The 18,585-nt window shown below is 39.1% G+C and overlaps 1 protein-coding gene across 1 annotated transcript in view; it reads left to right on the forward strand.

Moving 5' to 3' along the window:
• The window catches only part of LOC140203718 (ATP-binding cassette sub-family C member 5-like), a 173,910-nt gene that overhangs the window by 7,600 nt on the left and 147,725 nt on the right, over positions 1–18,585 (forward strand). The window contains exons 2-3 of the mRNA XM_072269755.1: positions 459–567; positions 2,036–2,094. The gene's annotated coding sequence lies outside the window, so the exon portion shown is untranslated. The remainder of the gene's footprint in view (positions 1–458; positions 568–2,035; positions 2,095–18,585) is intronic.

Here is an 18,585-nt window from a genome sequence, read left to right on the forward strand (position 1 = left end):
ATTATCACCTGGTAGTTACAGTTCAGCAACCCATGAAGTCATTCATTTTTCTGGCCTTTTTTTAAAAACTCCCAACACCTCGCTGCACTTCAACAGGTATGTAGTTGTCTCCCATTAACTTAAAACTTATTTGTTGTTGCTGTTATGTTTTGTAATTCCAAAACATAAAGCTAATTGCAAAAAAAAAAACGGGAGCCCAGGAGACCAGGCCTTAGTTTTGTTTCTACTTTAGCAAGGCACATGCAAACCCAGTGGTTTACGACATATGCTATTCACTTACTTCGTACATATAACCATAATGGATTATTTAAACAAATAATGCTTAATTAAACAATATATTTACAATATTACTCAAATATTACTGAAATATGAAATACACAACCTGGAGTTCCAGTGCTTAGAATAATCATGGCAGAGGTGTTGTTGCTTATCCTTACTGATTGTGCTCTGTTGGTCAGGAAATCAAGAACCTATTTGCAGAGGGAGGCATTGACTCCAAGGTCCAGAGTTTGATGAGTTTGCTTGGAATTATAGTATTGAAGGCAGAACTGTAGTCAATAAACAACAGTGAGTAGCAATTTCTTTATGTTTCTGCAACCCACCCCGACGATTAAACACTGAAACATCTTGATATGTTTTTATTTGTATTTATTTTAGACATTTTCCTGCATTTCCATGTCTATAAACTGAAAATGGTATCCATTAAAAGAAACCTCCAAACCTATCAGGGACTGATGGAAGAATTCATACCGCTTGGTGTAGCTTTGTATCAAGTAAAACCAGGATCCAACAAGTTTGAATCAATGTTCTTCCCTGAACATTTAATAAACTTGCAGGAGTTCTAAAATATTTTAAGCTTAATTCTTTAGATGCACTCAAAATAAGGCCAGCCTTTGCCCTTTGAATACCTCAAGCAACATAATCAATAAAGTTTATATTTTTCCTGTTTTTAAGTACTTGTGCGATGACACGTAATACAGTTAATGTTCAGAATTATTGCAGAGTTTATGTGTAAGAGAAAGTGCTCTAAATATCAGAACTGTCATAAAAATCCATCTGGTTCAATGTTTCCTTCAGGAGAGGAAATCTGTTAAGTTTATTCAGACCTTCATGTGACTCCCGACCTACATGTGCTTAACTCTTAAATGCACTCTGTAGTGGCCAACAAGCCACTCAATTGGTTTAAACAGAGTAATAAAGTACCAGATGAAGCACCTGGTATTGACCCAGAAACTGAATTTGAACAAGCTAATGCCACTCCAAGTTCAGTCCACCTTACAAAGTACTCGCAAGCATCTGGGGGCTGATGTCTGAGTTGTAAGAGTTATTCCACAGACTAGTGCAGCAACAGGCTGATTTGCTCATATTCATAGAATCACGTCACTCTCAGTACATACCCATAATAGAAGGCAGCTCAAAGGAAGAGGCACCATTGATTCCTGAATCCATGAAGTCTCATGGCATCGGATTAAACATGGACAAGAGTACCTCCACCTGATTACCATCTCTTGCAGCTGATGAATCACTGAACAATGAAGGTAACAAGAATACTGAAAGAGAGATTTCAATGCCCACCACTGACAATTAGCCAAATTCTGTAGGACACAACTGTCACTAGTAATATCCCTCAATATCAAAGTACAAAGTAAATTTATTATCAAAGTACACATGCATCACCATATATAACCCTGATTGTCTCAATTGTCCCAACTTTATTCGTTCTTCCTACACCAAAAATATCATCACACCTGACAATCTGAGCATTCCCCATCTTAATCATTCTTTCACTGGAAGCCCTAACTTAAGTTACAAAAATCTCAGCTCCAGAATATACAATCTCTTAAACTCTTCAGCCTCTTATCCTTTTTAAGATTAGTTTTATTGATCAAACTTTCGGTCATCTATTCCATTAGCTCTGGATGTGGCTGAATGTATATATTTTAAATTTATAAAATTCCTATGAAATATACTGCAACGTTTTACTTCAATAAAAATGTAAAATACAGATGTGTTTATTATTATTGTCACATTTTAGGAAACAAATGAAGCACATTATTAGAAATGATTTCATCTTTAAACTCTAGTTTCAGAAAGGTAAGCACAAAAATAATTTCTGTGATATCTCTCTCTCTCTCTCTCTCTCTCTCTATATATATATATATATATATTTTATGAGGATTTACGAAAATTAATATTTAAAAGTAGACTCAATCTGATATCATGGTGTGTGTTATGAATCATATTGCAGAATATTCAGCTAGAAGAGAGAACAAGAGTGCATTCTCTTTGTTTCTGATAGTCAGACATCCATTTATTAGAAAAAATTCCTTATGAGTTTTGATTACTGTTTGCTTACAAAAATGTGGAATCTGTAATTTTTAACTTTGGAACATTTCTTTAGAAATTATTTGATTAAACACAGCAAGTGCTATATGTATAGAATGGTAGATTTTGCAAAGAAAATGGAACAACCAGATGGTCTGTTTGATTATATTGGTTGAGCTATAGTTGATTGCAAGGGTATTGTAAAAATTCCTTGTTTTTCTTTGAGAATGTAATTGATTTGTAATACTGATGAAGTATCAGACAGGACTTGCATTTAAAATCTTCCCACTCACCTACTACAATGACATATTGAGATTACATTCTAGATTTTGTGCCGAATTCAACACCTTGCTCAAATGTTCTGAGCAAAACTGACATGTTGTTAGACCCATAGTGGATGCACATCAAACACATCAAATCTTGTCCTTGACTACCTTTATAATCTTGCATTTCTAGTGATGATCACTGCATAGTGATTACAGAGTAAATTCTGTACAGTTTTTGGCAAATGGTAGGAGCATTTCAGAAGGCAATTTGATATCTTGCTCTTACTCTATCTGAGATTTGCTGACAATAGCAACTGAAATCAAGCTTAAATCCCTGCCATTTGATATGATATAGGTACTTAACCTGTTTCAAATTAAAATTTGCTTTGAATATAGCATTACTTTTGGTCTACATTCTGCTTTTTCATTTTTGAAATGTTATGTATAATTTTATTTTCGGTTTTTCTCCTCTTTGGTCTTCAAAAAGTTCTTTTATATATTCTGTCCATCTGTTTAGGATTTCATCCTTGCTCATAATGAAGCTGCCATCTTTTACCTTGATGCATCCACTTGCTGAGCAAGGTAATTTCTCGTTAGTTCTTTAATCTTACTGTCCATTTTTTCCAGGGTTATGGGTTTGTAGCATTTCTATGTCTGTCCATTTCTCTATCTGTCTTTAGCTTCTCTGCATTTTCTTTTTATTGTCTTATCAAGTTGTTTGTATTCTTTGCTGTCTCTTGGTTTGATGGTCTGTTTTTGTTGCATCAATTGTATTATATCTTCCGTTATCCATTTCTTCTTACTTTTCTGTTCTTTTCTTGGGATGGTTTCTTTTGCAGCTTCAACCATAGATTCCTTCAGTATGTCCCAGGAAGATTTGCCTCCTTCATCCTGCAACAATTAGAAATGGTTTTTCACCTTGATTTTGTATTCTGTTTTCAGATGAGGGTTGTTTTGTAGTTGTTGATAATCCAGTGGTTCTGATCTTTATGGTTTCTTTAATTTTCTCATCTTTATTTTCATTTTGCAAATGACTGGTATGTGGTCGCTTCCACAGTCTGCTCCAGGGTAGCTTTTAGATTGAGTTATCGAGTTTTTGAATCTGTTATTGATTGTTATGTAGTCAATTTGATTTTTGTTGTTCCCATCTGGGCTTCTCCATGTCTCCTCAAGACCAAAGAAGAGAAAAATCAAACATAAAGAAGAATCTTGAAGGACCAAGCATTCAAAAATCAGAAATTCGAGCAGCCATAAATAAAACAAAACATAACAGAGCAACTGGTCCAGACAACATCGCTGTTGAAATGATACTGGCCTTAGAAGATTTTGGAATAGAGAAAATAACAGAAATAGCAAATGAAATCTATGATCATGGGGAGATACCTGATGATTTAAGTAAATCAGTGTTCATCACACTTCCAAAGGGGGAGCAACAGAATGTGAGTTACATTGTATAATAAGCCTGATGAGCCACGTGGCAAAAATTATTCTCAGAGTAATCATGATGAGAGCAAGGCGCTGTATAAAACCAGAAATCAGTAAAGAACAATGCAGCTTTGTGGAAAACACTGGATCCAGGTAAAAAAAGACATCTACCTATGTTTCATCGACTATACAAAAGCTTTTGACACTGTCAGACACCAAGATCTTCTAGAAATGCTTCAAGATCTTGACATAGATGGGAAAGATGTATGTTTCTTAAGAAACTTATACTGGGACCAGACAGCATCCATCAGAATAGAAGGAGAAGTGAGTGAGTATGTGAATATCATGAGAGGAGTCAGGCAAGGTTGTGTCTTTTCACCAGACTTATTTAATCTCTATAGTGAAAATATCTCGAGAAGTATCAAAGACATCAAAGGATTCACAATTGGAGGCCATAATATAAATAACATCAGATATGCTGATGACATCATACTAATAGCTGACTCAGAAACAAAACTTCAAGAACTACTCACTATAGTGGCAGCAGAAAGTAATCGCAGAGGCCTCTCAATCAACACCAAGAAGACAGAAAGCATGGTCATCTCCAGAAAGACAAACATCCCACAATGTGTGATCAAGATCCGAAATACAAACATCAAACAAGTCAACAAATTCAGATATCTTGGCAGCCTAATAACAAGTAATGGCCCGTGCGACACAGATATCAAATACAGAACAGCAATAGCGAAAGAAGCTTTCCAAAAAATGAAGACCATATTAACAGACAGAAAGATGAGCATGTACACTAAAAACAGAATACAGTACTGCAGTGCTACATTTATTCTATCCTGACTTCTGGAAGTGAATGCTGGACCATTTCTCCAGCAATGGGAAAAGAGACTAGAAGCAGCTGAATTATGGTTCTACAGAAGAATGTTAAAAATATCATGGACCACACACACATCAAATGAAGAAGTTCTCAGAAGAGCCCAAGCAGTTCGATCACTCATACCAACAATAAGAGAAAGACAACTCAGATTCCTCAGACACATCATGCAGAAAGATGAACTAGAAAAACTCATACTCTCTGGAAAGATCGAGGGGAGCAAACCTAGAGGAAGATCTCAGCTTATGTACATCAAAAGCATAGCCAAGTGGCTACACATCAAGGAAATGGAAGTCATCCAAAGAATGAAGGATAGATCTATATGGAAAACCATGGTCACCAACGTCTGCATCGGATATGGTACCTAGGCAGACAGACAGACATGTGTAATTTTCCTTTCACTGCCAGGATGTGAACGTGATTTAGATTAAAAATGGAGAAGGATACAACTCAGTCCTCATCCTTGCTCTATGGTATTTTGTCAATGCCCTCTGCTTATTACTAAATGGAATTTAATATACATCTTTCTGTTTTATTTAATTGATCTGTACCTAAGTATATTACTCATCACAGATTTTTTCATACAGATATGTGTCATTGGATCCTTTTCCTATTTGCTTCAGTGACTTATAATGTAAAGAATCTTTAAGAGGAGTAAAAATGTAAATTTTTGTTAAAGGCAACATTACTTAGATTTTATTATTTTTACTGGCAGTACTCTTCACACATACTGCAGAATTATTGCAGAATTACATTCAAATCTATTGCTCATTGCACCTGTTGGAGAATACAGAAAATGCAAATACTCAGCTTGTCCAGAATATTTCCTATAATGCAGAAATACCACCAGAATGTTAATTTTAAAAAACATGGATTCAAATAGTAATAGCATTGTACAGCATAGAAACAGGCCCTTCACCCCACTGTGTCTACACAAATTATCATGCCTAGCTACACTAATCCCACTTGGTTTGACTAATTCCAATTCCTCTTTGTCTTGTCCATTCAGGTACCTGTTCAGATGTCTTTTAAAGGTTGACTATTTCTGCTTCTACCACCTCTGACAGTTCATTCCCAATACCAACTACTCTTTGTCTGAGGGAAAGCCTTCCCCCTCAGAGCCTCTTATATCTCCTCCCTTAATCCTTAAACCCACATCCTCTAATTTTAGATACCCCTGCCACAGAAAACAGATGCTAGCTGTCTGCCCATATGTGTGTCTTGTTATTTTATGTACCTATATCATACCACCTCTTAGCCTCCTTTGCTATGGGGCAAACAGACTCAACTGATCCAGTTTCTCCATATAACTCAAGCCCTCCAGTCCAGTTTCTCCTTATAACTCAAGCCCTCCAATCTAGACTTCCAACACTTGAGAATATTATTAGTAATTCAGAGCATATGGCAAAATGTGTAGATTTACTTATTTTTCTTTAAGTAAATGGGAAAGTAAAAACTAAAAGTTCCAATTCTGCACAGGAAAATGTGCGAAAAACCTGTGGAGTGTACTGATCTGCACTGGTCTGATCTAAAGTTGTGTGATGTGATATTTGTGAATCCTGAACTAAGAAAAGTTAACTGCGTAAAATAGTAAAGTAATATGAAAGAGGCGACTTTCCTATCCATGATAAGGAATTGGAATTGGAATATTATTGTCACCTGTATCAAGGTACAGGGAAAAGCTTGTCTTATATACTCTTCACACAGAATAATTCATTACACAGGTAGTACAAGGTAAAACAGTAACAGAATAAAGTGTAACAGCTACAGAGTAATGCTATACAGATAGACAGGATCATAGCAAGGAAGATTGTGACGTCAAGAATCCACTTTATCATATTAGGGAACTACTTAATAGTTTTATAACAATGGAGTAGAAACTGTCCTCGGCACTGGAGTCTCAGAAACTAGGACAAGAGATGCATGAGAAATATATTTACATATTTGAGGAGTAGTATGGATGCAGAGGATCTGTGAGTATAAATTATTCTTACCATTCTCCAAGGCCAATAGAGTCTGATGTTAATTGTAATGTCACTGTTTTGGATTAATAAAGCACAGACACCGCTGCACATTTATGGTAATATTAGTTCACTTTAATATGCTTTTATAAATGTCCTTATCATGGTTATTGCATTTTGAATCTTAAGTAAAATATTAATTTAGGTCAGTATCTTCCGTAATGATCCTGTATTAATATTATACTAAAAAATACATTGGATTCCAATGATCCTCATTCATGCCAATGTTGTGCAAATAGAAAATTGGTTACTTTGATGAATTTGTGATGCAAGACTACAAATTGCATAATCAGTTATAGGGTATGTTACTGAAGTGACAGCTATTAAAAGGTAGGCATGGCTGAGACAATCAACATAATTTTCTGACAGTACACAAATGTGTTATACTGTATTACAAACAAACATTTAAAATTACTTGCACATTTACAATCATTTAACTGCATTATTGATAAATAGAAATGTCCTGGTTAATTGTTCAATTCACATGTAGAGATTGTCAGCTTCTCATTTTATTAGTTCAAAAATCAAACTTCAGAATGACTATCTAATTTGTATTTGTTTGAAATCTGATATCAAATTTGTTTGAGATTGATCCCTTATTACCAGATGAAAAATTCTCAATGATTGTATCATGATGGTCGAAACTGACAAGCGATCTCTCAAGCTTAAATACTATAGAATTACACCCAGTGTATGGAGCAAGATCTTCTGCGCATTTGCCATTTACATGAGCAACAAATTTTATGGGTTAAACAGCAATGAATTATTAAAACAGCGACTCTGTGCCAGATGTACTCCATAGATGAGGCAACATATATGAAGGAAAAATATATTCAGTTTAATGGAGTTTCATCAGAGTATGAGAATGCAAGAAATATGAAGTTTTAAGTGTTGATGATTAACAATGAGGTTTTAGGGAACTTGGAGACATACAATAACATAGGGGGGAAGTCAGCTTGGCTTTTTAAAGGGAAATCTTGCCTAACAAGTTTGTTGGATTTCTTTGAGGAAAAATAACAGTTAGGATAGACAAAGGAACATCTGTGGATATTGTTTACCTCAATTTTCAGAAAGCCTTTGGCAAGATAATTACAGGAAAGGGTCTCATGTTGGGGCGTATTTTGGAATGCAATATAGCTTGTTAGGGCGTATTTTGGAGATGCAATATAGCAAATATTAATTTGACAACCCAACAGATCTGAATATGGATTGTAGATTAAATTTAAAATGCAGCCCTGGTGGAAAATGCAGTTTAGAACAGAAAGCATCCAATTGACTTGAGGTGTCTGCTTATGCATGAATGTAATCAACACCACATTCAAGAATAAGACTCAGACATAACAGTAATTAACACTCATTTTGGGTGATGTCATTGGAAGATTCAGGCATTTGAAAAATTACATATAACTCAAAGCATTATGAGGACATTGTAACTATAGAAATTGTCCTGTTACCTTTGTTCATTAACATATAAAAATGTGCTGTAATGTTGGGTCAGAGAGTCTCTGTCTCTGTTTCTGTCATGACTCCAAAGGCTGCCAGCTTGTGTGTGTCCCTAACAAAGACGTTTTATGAGTTTTATATTAAACTGCTGCATCTCTCTGGTGACTTTGTAAAGTTATGGACCAAAAGATTAGTTGACTGGCTGAAGGCAAAGAAAAGAAATAAAGGTGGCTTTTTCTGGTTGGCTGCCCGTGACAATACGAGGGGTGATTGATAAGTTCATGGCCTAAGGTAAAAGGCATCAATTTTAGAAAACCTAGCACATTCATTTTTCAACTTAGTCCCCTCCTACATTTACATACTTAGTCCAGCAGTCATGGAGCAGACGGATCCTTTTGTAGAAGTCAGCGTTTTAGACCCCCAGAAAGTGGTCCACAGCAGGGGTGATTGATAAGTTTGTGGCCTGAGGTAGAAGGAGATGACTTATTAACTTCAAACTTTCTGCATAATCACTCAAAGCGTTGAACTGCACGTGCATGTAACGAGAGCTGTATAACTCATATCCTTCCACCTTAGGCCACAAACTTATCAATCACCCCTGCTGTGGACCACTTCTTGGAGGTCCAAGATGCCGACTTCTACAAAGAAGGGATCTGTATGCTCCACGACTGCTGGACTAAGTGTGTAAATGTAGGAGGGGACTATGTTGAAAAATAGATGTGCTAAGTTTTTAAAAATTGACTCCACAGGGGTCAATATTTGGTCCACTACTTTTCACATTATACGTTAATGATCAGAATAGCTTTCTGGACAGGTTTCAGAATTATTCAGAGATAGGTGCAGGGGAAGTTAGTGTTGCAGACGCAGGGAGTTTGTGAGAAGGTTGGACAGATTAGAAGAATGGGCAAAGTAGCTGTAGATGGAATACAGATAGGGAAGTATATGGTCATGCAGTTTGGTAGAAGGAATAAAGGAGTCGACTGTTTTATACTGGGCAATGAATTCAGAAATCTGAGGTGCAAAAGGACTTGAGAGTTCCAGTGCAGGATTTCCTTGCAGGCTGAGTCATTAGTAAGGAAGGCAAGTGCAATGTTAACATTCATTTCAGCAGACTAGATTATAAAAACAAGGATGTAATGCTGAAGTTTTATAAGGCTTTGGCTATACCACATTGGAGTACTGTGAGCGGTTTTGTGCCATATATCTAAGAAAGTATTTGCTGAAATTGGAGAGGGTCCAGAAGAGGATTGCGAGAGTGATCCTGCGTTAACAATGAGGCAGGTTTGATGGCTCTAGGCTGTACTCACTGGAATTCAGAAGAGTGAGGAGAATATCATTGAACCTACTGAATATTGAAAGGCCTCGATAGAGTGGACATGGAGAGGAGCAGACAAGTAGTTGAGTATAGGACCAGAGAGCACAGTCTCAGAATAGGACATCTCTTTAACATGGCAACCCTCCAAGTGGACCACAACCTTGTTGTAGTTTGGAGGCTTGCGTGCCTCTGTGACCCAGACAGCTATTGCTGGCTGAGGTCAGGGTTTTATGTTTTGGTTTTTGGTAGGGTCACCTATGCTAAACAGGTTAGGGGACAGACTAAGAGAGATCTACCAGTCCTCCAGGTCTGGAGGTTCAGATCAGAGCTAACAACCCTGACTGGTAAAACAAAATTGTTACAGAAACAGCAATAAAGAATCCTTCTACATCTGAGAGTGACAGTATTCGAGTCTCCACCCAGGACTTGATTGACTGATAATAGTGAAAACCAAGAGGAAGTTACAAAGACAATGAAGGAAGCCCTCAACACCGCTGGAGCTGGAGGACCTTCATTGCAGCCCTAAACACCAGTGGTATAACAGGCAACCTGACTAACTGACTTAGAATGGCAATGAGGTGGAATTTCTTTAGCCAGAATGGGACGAATCAGTGGAATTCATTGCACACATGGCTGTGGAGGGAAAGTCATTGGGTATATTTAGACCAGAGCTTGGTGGGTACTTAAGTAGTTTTGGCATCAAAGGTTATGAAGCGAAGGCGTGAGAATGGGAAATTAAATCAGCCATGATCAAATGGCAAAGCAGATTTGATGGGCCTAGTGGCTTAATTCTGCTCCAACTGATGGGTGATAGATGGTTCCTGGTGAGAGGGAAGATAGGTGCTGGGAGGAAGAAAGTGGGAATAACGTGAGAAGCTAGATGGCAGTTGGTGGAAGAGGCTACTGCCATTTTTTCCAGTTTAAGCAGCAATCCTTGTGTGCATAACATCTCATAAGCTTTCTCTACATCAAAGAAAACTTCTACCACTGATTCTTCATTAACTCAGATCTTACAAATATAAGATTCCAAACCTAACACAGAGTCGATGATCATTTTCTCTGTATGAAATCCAGATTGCGATATGACAAATTTTTCACTACTTTCCACAAAATAAGAAAGCCTTGCTATAAACATTTGTTCCACTTGTCATGGTCCGGTCCATGGACTCAGGACTCCGGGTCTTCCAGCTGTCCTTTGTTTGAGTTAGTCATAGGCACCTGATTCCCATCTTGGGGTTGGAATATAAGTAGTCTTGGGATTGAGTGTGAGCTGCTGGTTAGTTTTATCAAGATCTCCTATAAGCAACCTGCTGCTGGAAGGCTAGAGCAGCCAATTGCCATCCTTAGGCCACTGTATGGTCTCTGTAGCCAGCTGAGGTTACTGGCTGAACTGAGACTTGGAGTGATCCTGGAGCAGAGGTGGATCTGTCTGTTGTTCTTTGGTGTTGTCTCTTGTCTTTGCCTCTGTGGGGCAAGCCAGGCCGTTTTGCAGTTGCCCTGCGGGGGGTCTTGTCTTGTCCTTGCCTCCGTGGGGTAAGTCAAGCTGTTTTGCCATTGCCCTGTGGGGGGATCTGTCTTGACTCGTCTTTGCCTCTGTTGGGTAAGTCCAGCTGTTCTGCTGTTACCCGACGGATGGTCCTGTCCCACCTTGGTGTGGAGAAGTTGGGTCCTAGCTTGTCTAAGTATAAGTCCCAGCTCTATGTCTGTACTGTCCTGTCTCATAGTGTCATGTTAATGATGAGTCCTGGCTTTTTGAAGGACAAGTCCTGGCTTTTATGTTAATGTTCAGTTCCTAGTTGGTCTCTCAGCTCCATCCTCCGAGTTATCAGCCTCCACATTTCAAGCCAAGCTCCAAGAACCCAAGCCTGGAGGATCCCGCAGCCACGCTCCAAGAACCCAAGCGTCGAGGATCCCGCAGCCACGCTCCAAGAACCCAAGCGTCGAGGATCCCGCAGCCACGCTCCAAGAACCCAAGCGTCGAGGATCCCGCAGCCACGCTCCAAGAACCCAAGCGTCGAGGATCCCGCAGCCACGCTCCAAGAACCCAAGCGTCGAGGATCCCGCAGCCACGCTCCAAGAACCCAAGCGTCGAGGATCCCGCAGCCACGCTCCAAGAACCCAAGCGTCGAGGATCCCGCAGCCACGCTCCAAGAACCCAAGCGTCGAGGATCCCGCAGCCACGCTCCAAGAACCCAAGCGTCGAGGATCCCGCAGCCACGCTCCAAGAACCCAAGCGTCGAGGATCCCGCAGCCACGCTCCAAGAACCCAAGCGTCGAGGATCCCGCAGCCACGCTCCAAGAACCCAAGCGTCGAGGATCCCGCAGCCACGCTCCAAGAACCCAAGCGTCGAGGATCCCGCAGCCACGCTCCAAGAACCCAAGCGTCGAGGATCCCGCAGCCACGCTCCAAGAACCCAAGCGTCGAGGATCCCGCAGCCACGCTCCAAGAACCCATTTTTGCAGTTGCCCTGCGGGGGGGGTCTTGTCTTGTCCTCGCTGCCGTGGGGTAAGTCCGGCCATTCTGCTGTTACCCGACAGATGGTTCTGTCCCACCTTGGTGTGGAGTAGTATGGACATCAAAGGTTATGAAGAGAAAGCATGAGAATGGGAAATCAAATCAGCCATGATAAAATGGCAAAGCAGATTTGATGGGCCTAGTGGCTTAATTCTGCTCCAACTGGTGGGTGATAGATGGTTCCTGGTGAGAGGGAAGATAAGTGCTGAGAGGAAGAAAGTGGGAATAATGTGAGAAGCTAGATGGCGGTTGGTGGAAGAGGCTATTCCCATTTTTTCCAGTTTAAGCAGCAATCCTTGTGTGCATAACATCTCGTAAGCTTTCCCTACATCAAAGAAAACTTCTACCACTGATTCTTCATTAACTTGGATCTTACAAATATAAGATTCCAAACCTATAACACAGAGTCGATGATCATTTTCTCTGTATGAAACCCAGATTGCTATATGACAAATTTTTCACTACCTTCCACAAAATAAGAAAGCCTTGCTATAAACATTTGTTCCATTTGTCATGGTCCGGTCCGTAAAGTCCGCATTCTGGTTCATGGTCCGGTCCGTGGACTCAGGACTCTGGGTCTTCCAGCTGTCTCTTGTTTGAGTTAATCATAGGCACCTGATTCCCATCTTGGGGTTGGAATATAAGTAGTCTTGGGGTTGAGCGTGAGCTGCCGGTTAGTTTTGTCAAGATCCCCTGGGAGCAACCTGCCGGCGGAAGGCTAGAGCAGCCAATTGCCATCTTTTGCCACGTTGGGGAACCATCCCCTCATGGAGCCTTGCTGTCAGTAGTCGGAGCTGTCTTTGTGGTATGGATTCAGCTATTTCCCGTTGCTGGCTGAATGGAGACTCGGAGCTACCCCGGAGCAGAGATGGAACTGTCTGTCGTTCTTTGGTGTTTGTCTCTTGTCCTTGCCTCTGTGGGGTAAGCCAGGCCATTTTTCCATTGCCCTGCGGGGGGGGGGGTCTTGTCTTGTCTTTGCCTCTGTTGGGTGAGTCCAGCTGTTCTGCTGTTACCCGACGGATGGTCCTGTCCCACCTTGGTGTGGAGAAGTTGAGTCCCGGCTTGTCTAAGTATAAGTCCCAGCTCTATGTCTATGTACTGTCCTGTCTCACGTTGGTGTCGTGTTAACGATGAGTCCCGGCTTTTCAAAGGACAAGTCCCAGCTCTATGTTAATGTTCAGTTCCCAGTTGGTCTCTCAGCTCCAGCCTCCGAGTTAACAGCCTCCGCATTTCAAGTCGAAGATCGCACACCCAAGCCTCGAGGACCCCGCAGCCAAGCTCCAAGAACCCAGAACCCCAGGCCTCGAGGACAGACAATGTAAATTCAACATCCAGTCAGGAACTGGAATCTTTTTCTCAGCATTCTGAGAATTATTTGCTAAAACTGTTTTTCTATAAGACCACTTATAAGTACATTCTCCAAAAGACTTTCTTCGTCCTTCGCACTACTTTTTCTAACTATAATTTGAGCTCTTTTATATTGTATAAAAGATGAATAGCAGTAACACTCCCTAACTTTCCTAAATGCTTTATTTGGCTCTTTCACTGCTCTTTTACATTCATCCATCCACCAGAGAACAGCACTTTGTATTATTTCCCAATGATCTGGGCATTGATTCCTTAGCTATTGAGTTGAGTACAGTGCACATTGCTCAACATCCTCCAAAACCAAATTAACAGAAAATCTACTTTCATCATCAACTACCTCCCAATTTGCCTTTTCAAAATTCCATCTTGGGGATATGAGAACCTTTCCTCTGATACACATCCATTCACATTTACAGACAATCAGGAAATTATTACTGCCCACTGGTGTATCATTATACACTTAATTACATACGCTTGCTATATTCTCAAATATCAGCGTAAGGTCCATAGGAGAAACAGTGGTGTTAGATAGATTTATCCTTGTACTCCTACCATAATTCAAGCACACGTAACACTTTTCTTCCAGGAAGTCTTCCACCACTGACCCACTTAGTACTATGAGCATTAAAATCCCCATACTATATGACCTTATTTTTCCCATGTCCACCCACACTTCCCAATATATCAGGTGTTAACCTTTCAGAAAGGCTATTAAAAAAAAATCTGTACTTTACTATTCTTTCCCCAAATTTCAATCACAAGCAACTCAAATTTCGATAATTCAATGTTCAATCCCATTGATGACAAAGGTAGCCATTATCCATGCTCCAATCGTGTTGTATCTTCTACTCTTCGATCTTAAAACTTTAAATAAGATTTCAACCAGGTTTCCTGCACATATATAACATCAGTTTTTTGGGGGGTAAATCTTCAATAAATTGCTTAATTTTTGATCATCAGCTAACAGGCTTCTAGATTTAAAAAATAACAACCTTCCTTTGAAGTCTGAATATTATTTACTCCTCCTTGTGAGGCATCATTAATGACCTCTAGAGGCAAGTCTTTTATCTCTAGACGTCGCTCTGCAGTTTTTAATACAATTTTAATTTTGTCGGTCCTATCTTTAGTTTGTGCTGTACAATTTATCACATCTGTCATGAAAGTGACAAACTTTAGTTTACCAACATCCTTTGTTATACAATTATGCACTTTATATATTGCCTTTAATCTGTGTTATGGATATGAAAAGGCCCGATTTACACTGTCTGTACTTTCTGTAGAGCCTCTTCACATGATATGCCCATTTCCACCCAACTACGTCACACTTCTACAACTTTCTTATATATAGGACGTCCTGCATAAGCAAAGCTATGTTCTCTTCCACAGTCGCTACATCTTAGCCTAACGCCCTCTCTACAATTGTCATAATCATGTTTTCCACCACATCTATCGCAATGCTTTTTACCCTTATACACAGCGGCTGCACGGCGATACTTCTGGCATTAAAACCATCTCCAACGGGGCGATACGTAGACTCAACCCATTTAACTCATATAACCTAAATTAACCTGCTCCATCAACACTTTCCATCAAATTTAATCAACACTGATAAGCTATCAGTTCTTGCTCCAGTACAAACCCCTTTTAAGTGTTTAGCGTCCACAACTCTTCCCCTAAGTGATTTTTAACTTGATCCTACAGGCACTCGGAGAATTACTTCCCCAAACCACTGTCGTTCAATATAATTTCTTGGGTTACGTTTGACTCCAAAGCTCTCTCACATTGCTTACTATCTTTACAAAGTACTAAGACGCTTAAAGGTCTTGCGCCCACAATATCTCCTAATGTATTTTTTTAAAATCCGTAGTCTAATTGGATTGATATCAAAAACAGGTCCACATTCAAAACTTAACAGAACCTTAAACTCTATTTTCCTTACTTTATTTAAATCTCATCTATTGCCTCCATCACAAAACGATAAACCATTACAATCCTCAACCAGCCACTAATTTTTTCCGTTTCCCAAAAGCGGCCATTCATCTTCCACCATACAACTCCTATCACACACTACCTACCACATCCCGTTCGCTATCTCCGTCTTTTCTGTCGCTTCCTACCTTCTCTACCCACGCTCCTTCCTCTATCAGAGCAGCTCTCAACAGCAGGCTCAATCCTTTGCTCCAACCCCAATCATTTCCCTGTGTCTCTCGACCAATCTAATTTTTCTAATCTAATGTTTCTAAGTATGAACAGTTGCGGTTTAAAACCATAACATTTCATTGTATTTGTCTAAGCTGACCATGTGTTCAAATTGTTCCGATCTTTGTTTTTAAATCAGTGCTGAGTAGCGAGTGTATGATCCTGGCGGCGCTGTTTCTGACGCAACAATCTCAAATCTCTATTAGGTATAGCTTATGTCCGTCGTGTAACCGCCCGGAGCCACTTAACCGGCTGAAATCCCATGACCTTCATACCCGGTTTCACGGCATTAGGTCCTCATTCCACTGAGCCAGTTTGGTTTCCAACAATCATGAGGCTAAACTTATAGGTTAGTGCTGTTTGGCGAACTCGAGCGACTGATTAAACCCTGATTAAACAAGCAGCGAAAACACTGATATTTTTAAAAGCCTGTCTCGTATCTGTATAGTTAGAAAGCTCTCGAACAGTTGTATGAAAATGTCAGCGTAAAAGAGGCAGGTAAGCTCCAAAAGATTCCAACGGCGTGTATTTATAAATGAATGTATTTGAAATAATTCAGATAATGTATACTCAACGTTTATTGTCCACCGACTCCGACCATATTCAGTGGTGAGATCGACAGCATACACTTTTTTAAAAAAAATAAATTAGCAGGCTCTAGTGTCGCTACTAATACATAACAACACATATTCCTGAATATCCAATTAAAATATGCCCAGCGGGCGAAGCAAATTTCAGTGCTCCATTTTGTGGTGCTACTTTTGGATGATAAAAGATGTGCAGCAAAGCTACAGTAGCCACGAAACGAATCGTATAGTATTACGCATATCATATGTACACATATACACTAGAGTAGATTATTCAATTCTGATGTGTAAATGTATGATGGAGTAAGACCTACTCAGTGGGGTGTGTCCCCACTCCCCTCAGGATGAAAACAATTTGTGGCAGAAATTACGGAAAGTATCTGAGTAACGGATCGATGTGGAATCTAGAACCTAGGGAACGAGGGAATAAACAGTCAAATCCTTAAACAGTTGAATTTAAGGGTCGTACGCAACACGGAATCGAGAACATTTTGTTTTAAAACCAACTGCAAATAAGCCAAAGAAGTAAACGCATTTCACTAAACTGTGGTTAAATATGTGCGGAGAACACATTTCTCATTAATTAAACAAGGGTTTGAAATGGTAACTGACAGGGTTACCTGTTGATTTAAATAACTGCTGCCGGTATTTAAGAACAGTGTAACAGAATGATAGAATATTATGAAGACCATTGTCCAGAAATTGCTGAAAGCATAATAGCAAATTAATGTTACATGTGACAAATTTGCAACAAAACCTGTAATTTGTGGGATAAAATGAAAGTTGTTTGTGTATGTTCCAATTCTCCAAAAGTTAGTGGACAGTTTACTCTTGACAAAAATGAGAAAAATGTAATCTTGCTTTAAGCCTCTTGATTGAAATCATTTGCTTGATACAAAATTGCAAATTTTCCATAAATGAAGGGGAATGTTATAGCTGCTTGGTGGTATTTAGGTTGTAATGCTCTGTTGCTGACTTCTTTATGTTGCAACATGAAACTCAATATTGGAGAGCCAGAAAGGTTGTGAATTATTTCCAGAGGATTTATTTTTAATTCACCATGACGATAGTTTCATTCAATCTTTGACATCTATGCACCTGATAGTGTGCGAAAATACTTAGAAATACAAATTTCATTTCCTTAAGCAATTAAGTTTGCATATGTAAAAGAATTTGTGCCATCACACAACTGAATTTACTAGCTTGTGAAGGACTATTACTAATTCTCAAATATAACTCTGTTGAAAAACTTCCTTTTAATTGTATTTTTCTTACTTTTGTTTCTTCCCTAAGTCTATTTATTCACTTTTCATATTTTCAACTTCCACTGTTTTTCATTCCACTGTAATTTGTCATATTTCATTATTTATAAAATACCACAACCCAATCTATGGATTTATTTTTTACAGTGATAAATTATTGGATGGAATATCCACAAGATTTCAAACATGGTGTTGATTTTGCCGTGCCATTTTTAAGATAACGTCTTCAAGAAATTAGTTTACAAACCTATTCTAATCTGAAGCATGAAGATACAAATTTAATTCACACTGATCTCATTCCTCCACCTCCTGAGCCATTAAATGAAGTTGCTGTGTTATTTTGGTGGATTATTAGAATAAAAATAGATTAAGTACAGAACAATTGAAATCTGTTATGAATTTTGATTGTGAAAAATCAAGAAGTTGGCTTCCTTACTTTCCAACTTCTCAGGAGTGCAATAACCGAGTGACCTGAAGATTTCATTCAAATACACGCACACGTGAACGTGCGCACGCACACACACACACACACACACACACACACACACACACACGCGCGCACACACGCAGTGGCCACTTTATTAAACACACCCACTGGTTATGCAGGTATCTAATCAGCCAATCAAGTGACAGCAACTCAATGCATAAAAGCATGTAGACCTGATCAAGAGATTCATTTGTTTTTCAGACCAAACACCAGAAAGGGGAAGAAATGTGATCTAAGTGACTTTGACTGTGGAATGACTGTTGGTATCAGTTGGTGTGCTTTGAGTATCTCGGAAGCTGTTGATTTCCTGAGATTTTCACAGTCAACAGTCTTCAGAGTTTACAAAAAATGGTGCAATTGAACAAAACATATCCAGTAAGTGATAGTTCTGTGGATGAAGATCTTTCAAAGTCCATCAACAACCCATCAAAAATACACAAACTAATCCAAAGTGTTTTACTTCATGTTAGAGCAACAATTAATGCT

The sequence above is a fragment of the Mobula birostris genome, chromosome 10 (genome assembly GCF_030028105.1).
Source record: "Mobula birostris isolate sMobBir1 chromosome 10, sMobBir1.hap1, whole genome shotgun sequence".
In the NCBI taxonomy this organism is placed as follows: Eukaryota; Metazoa; Chordata; class Chondrichthyes; order Myliobatiformes; family Myliobatidae; genus Mobula; species Mobula birostris.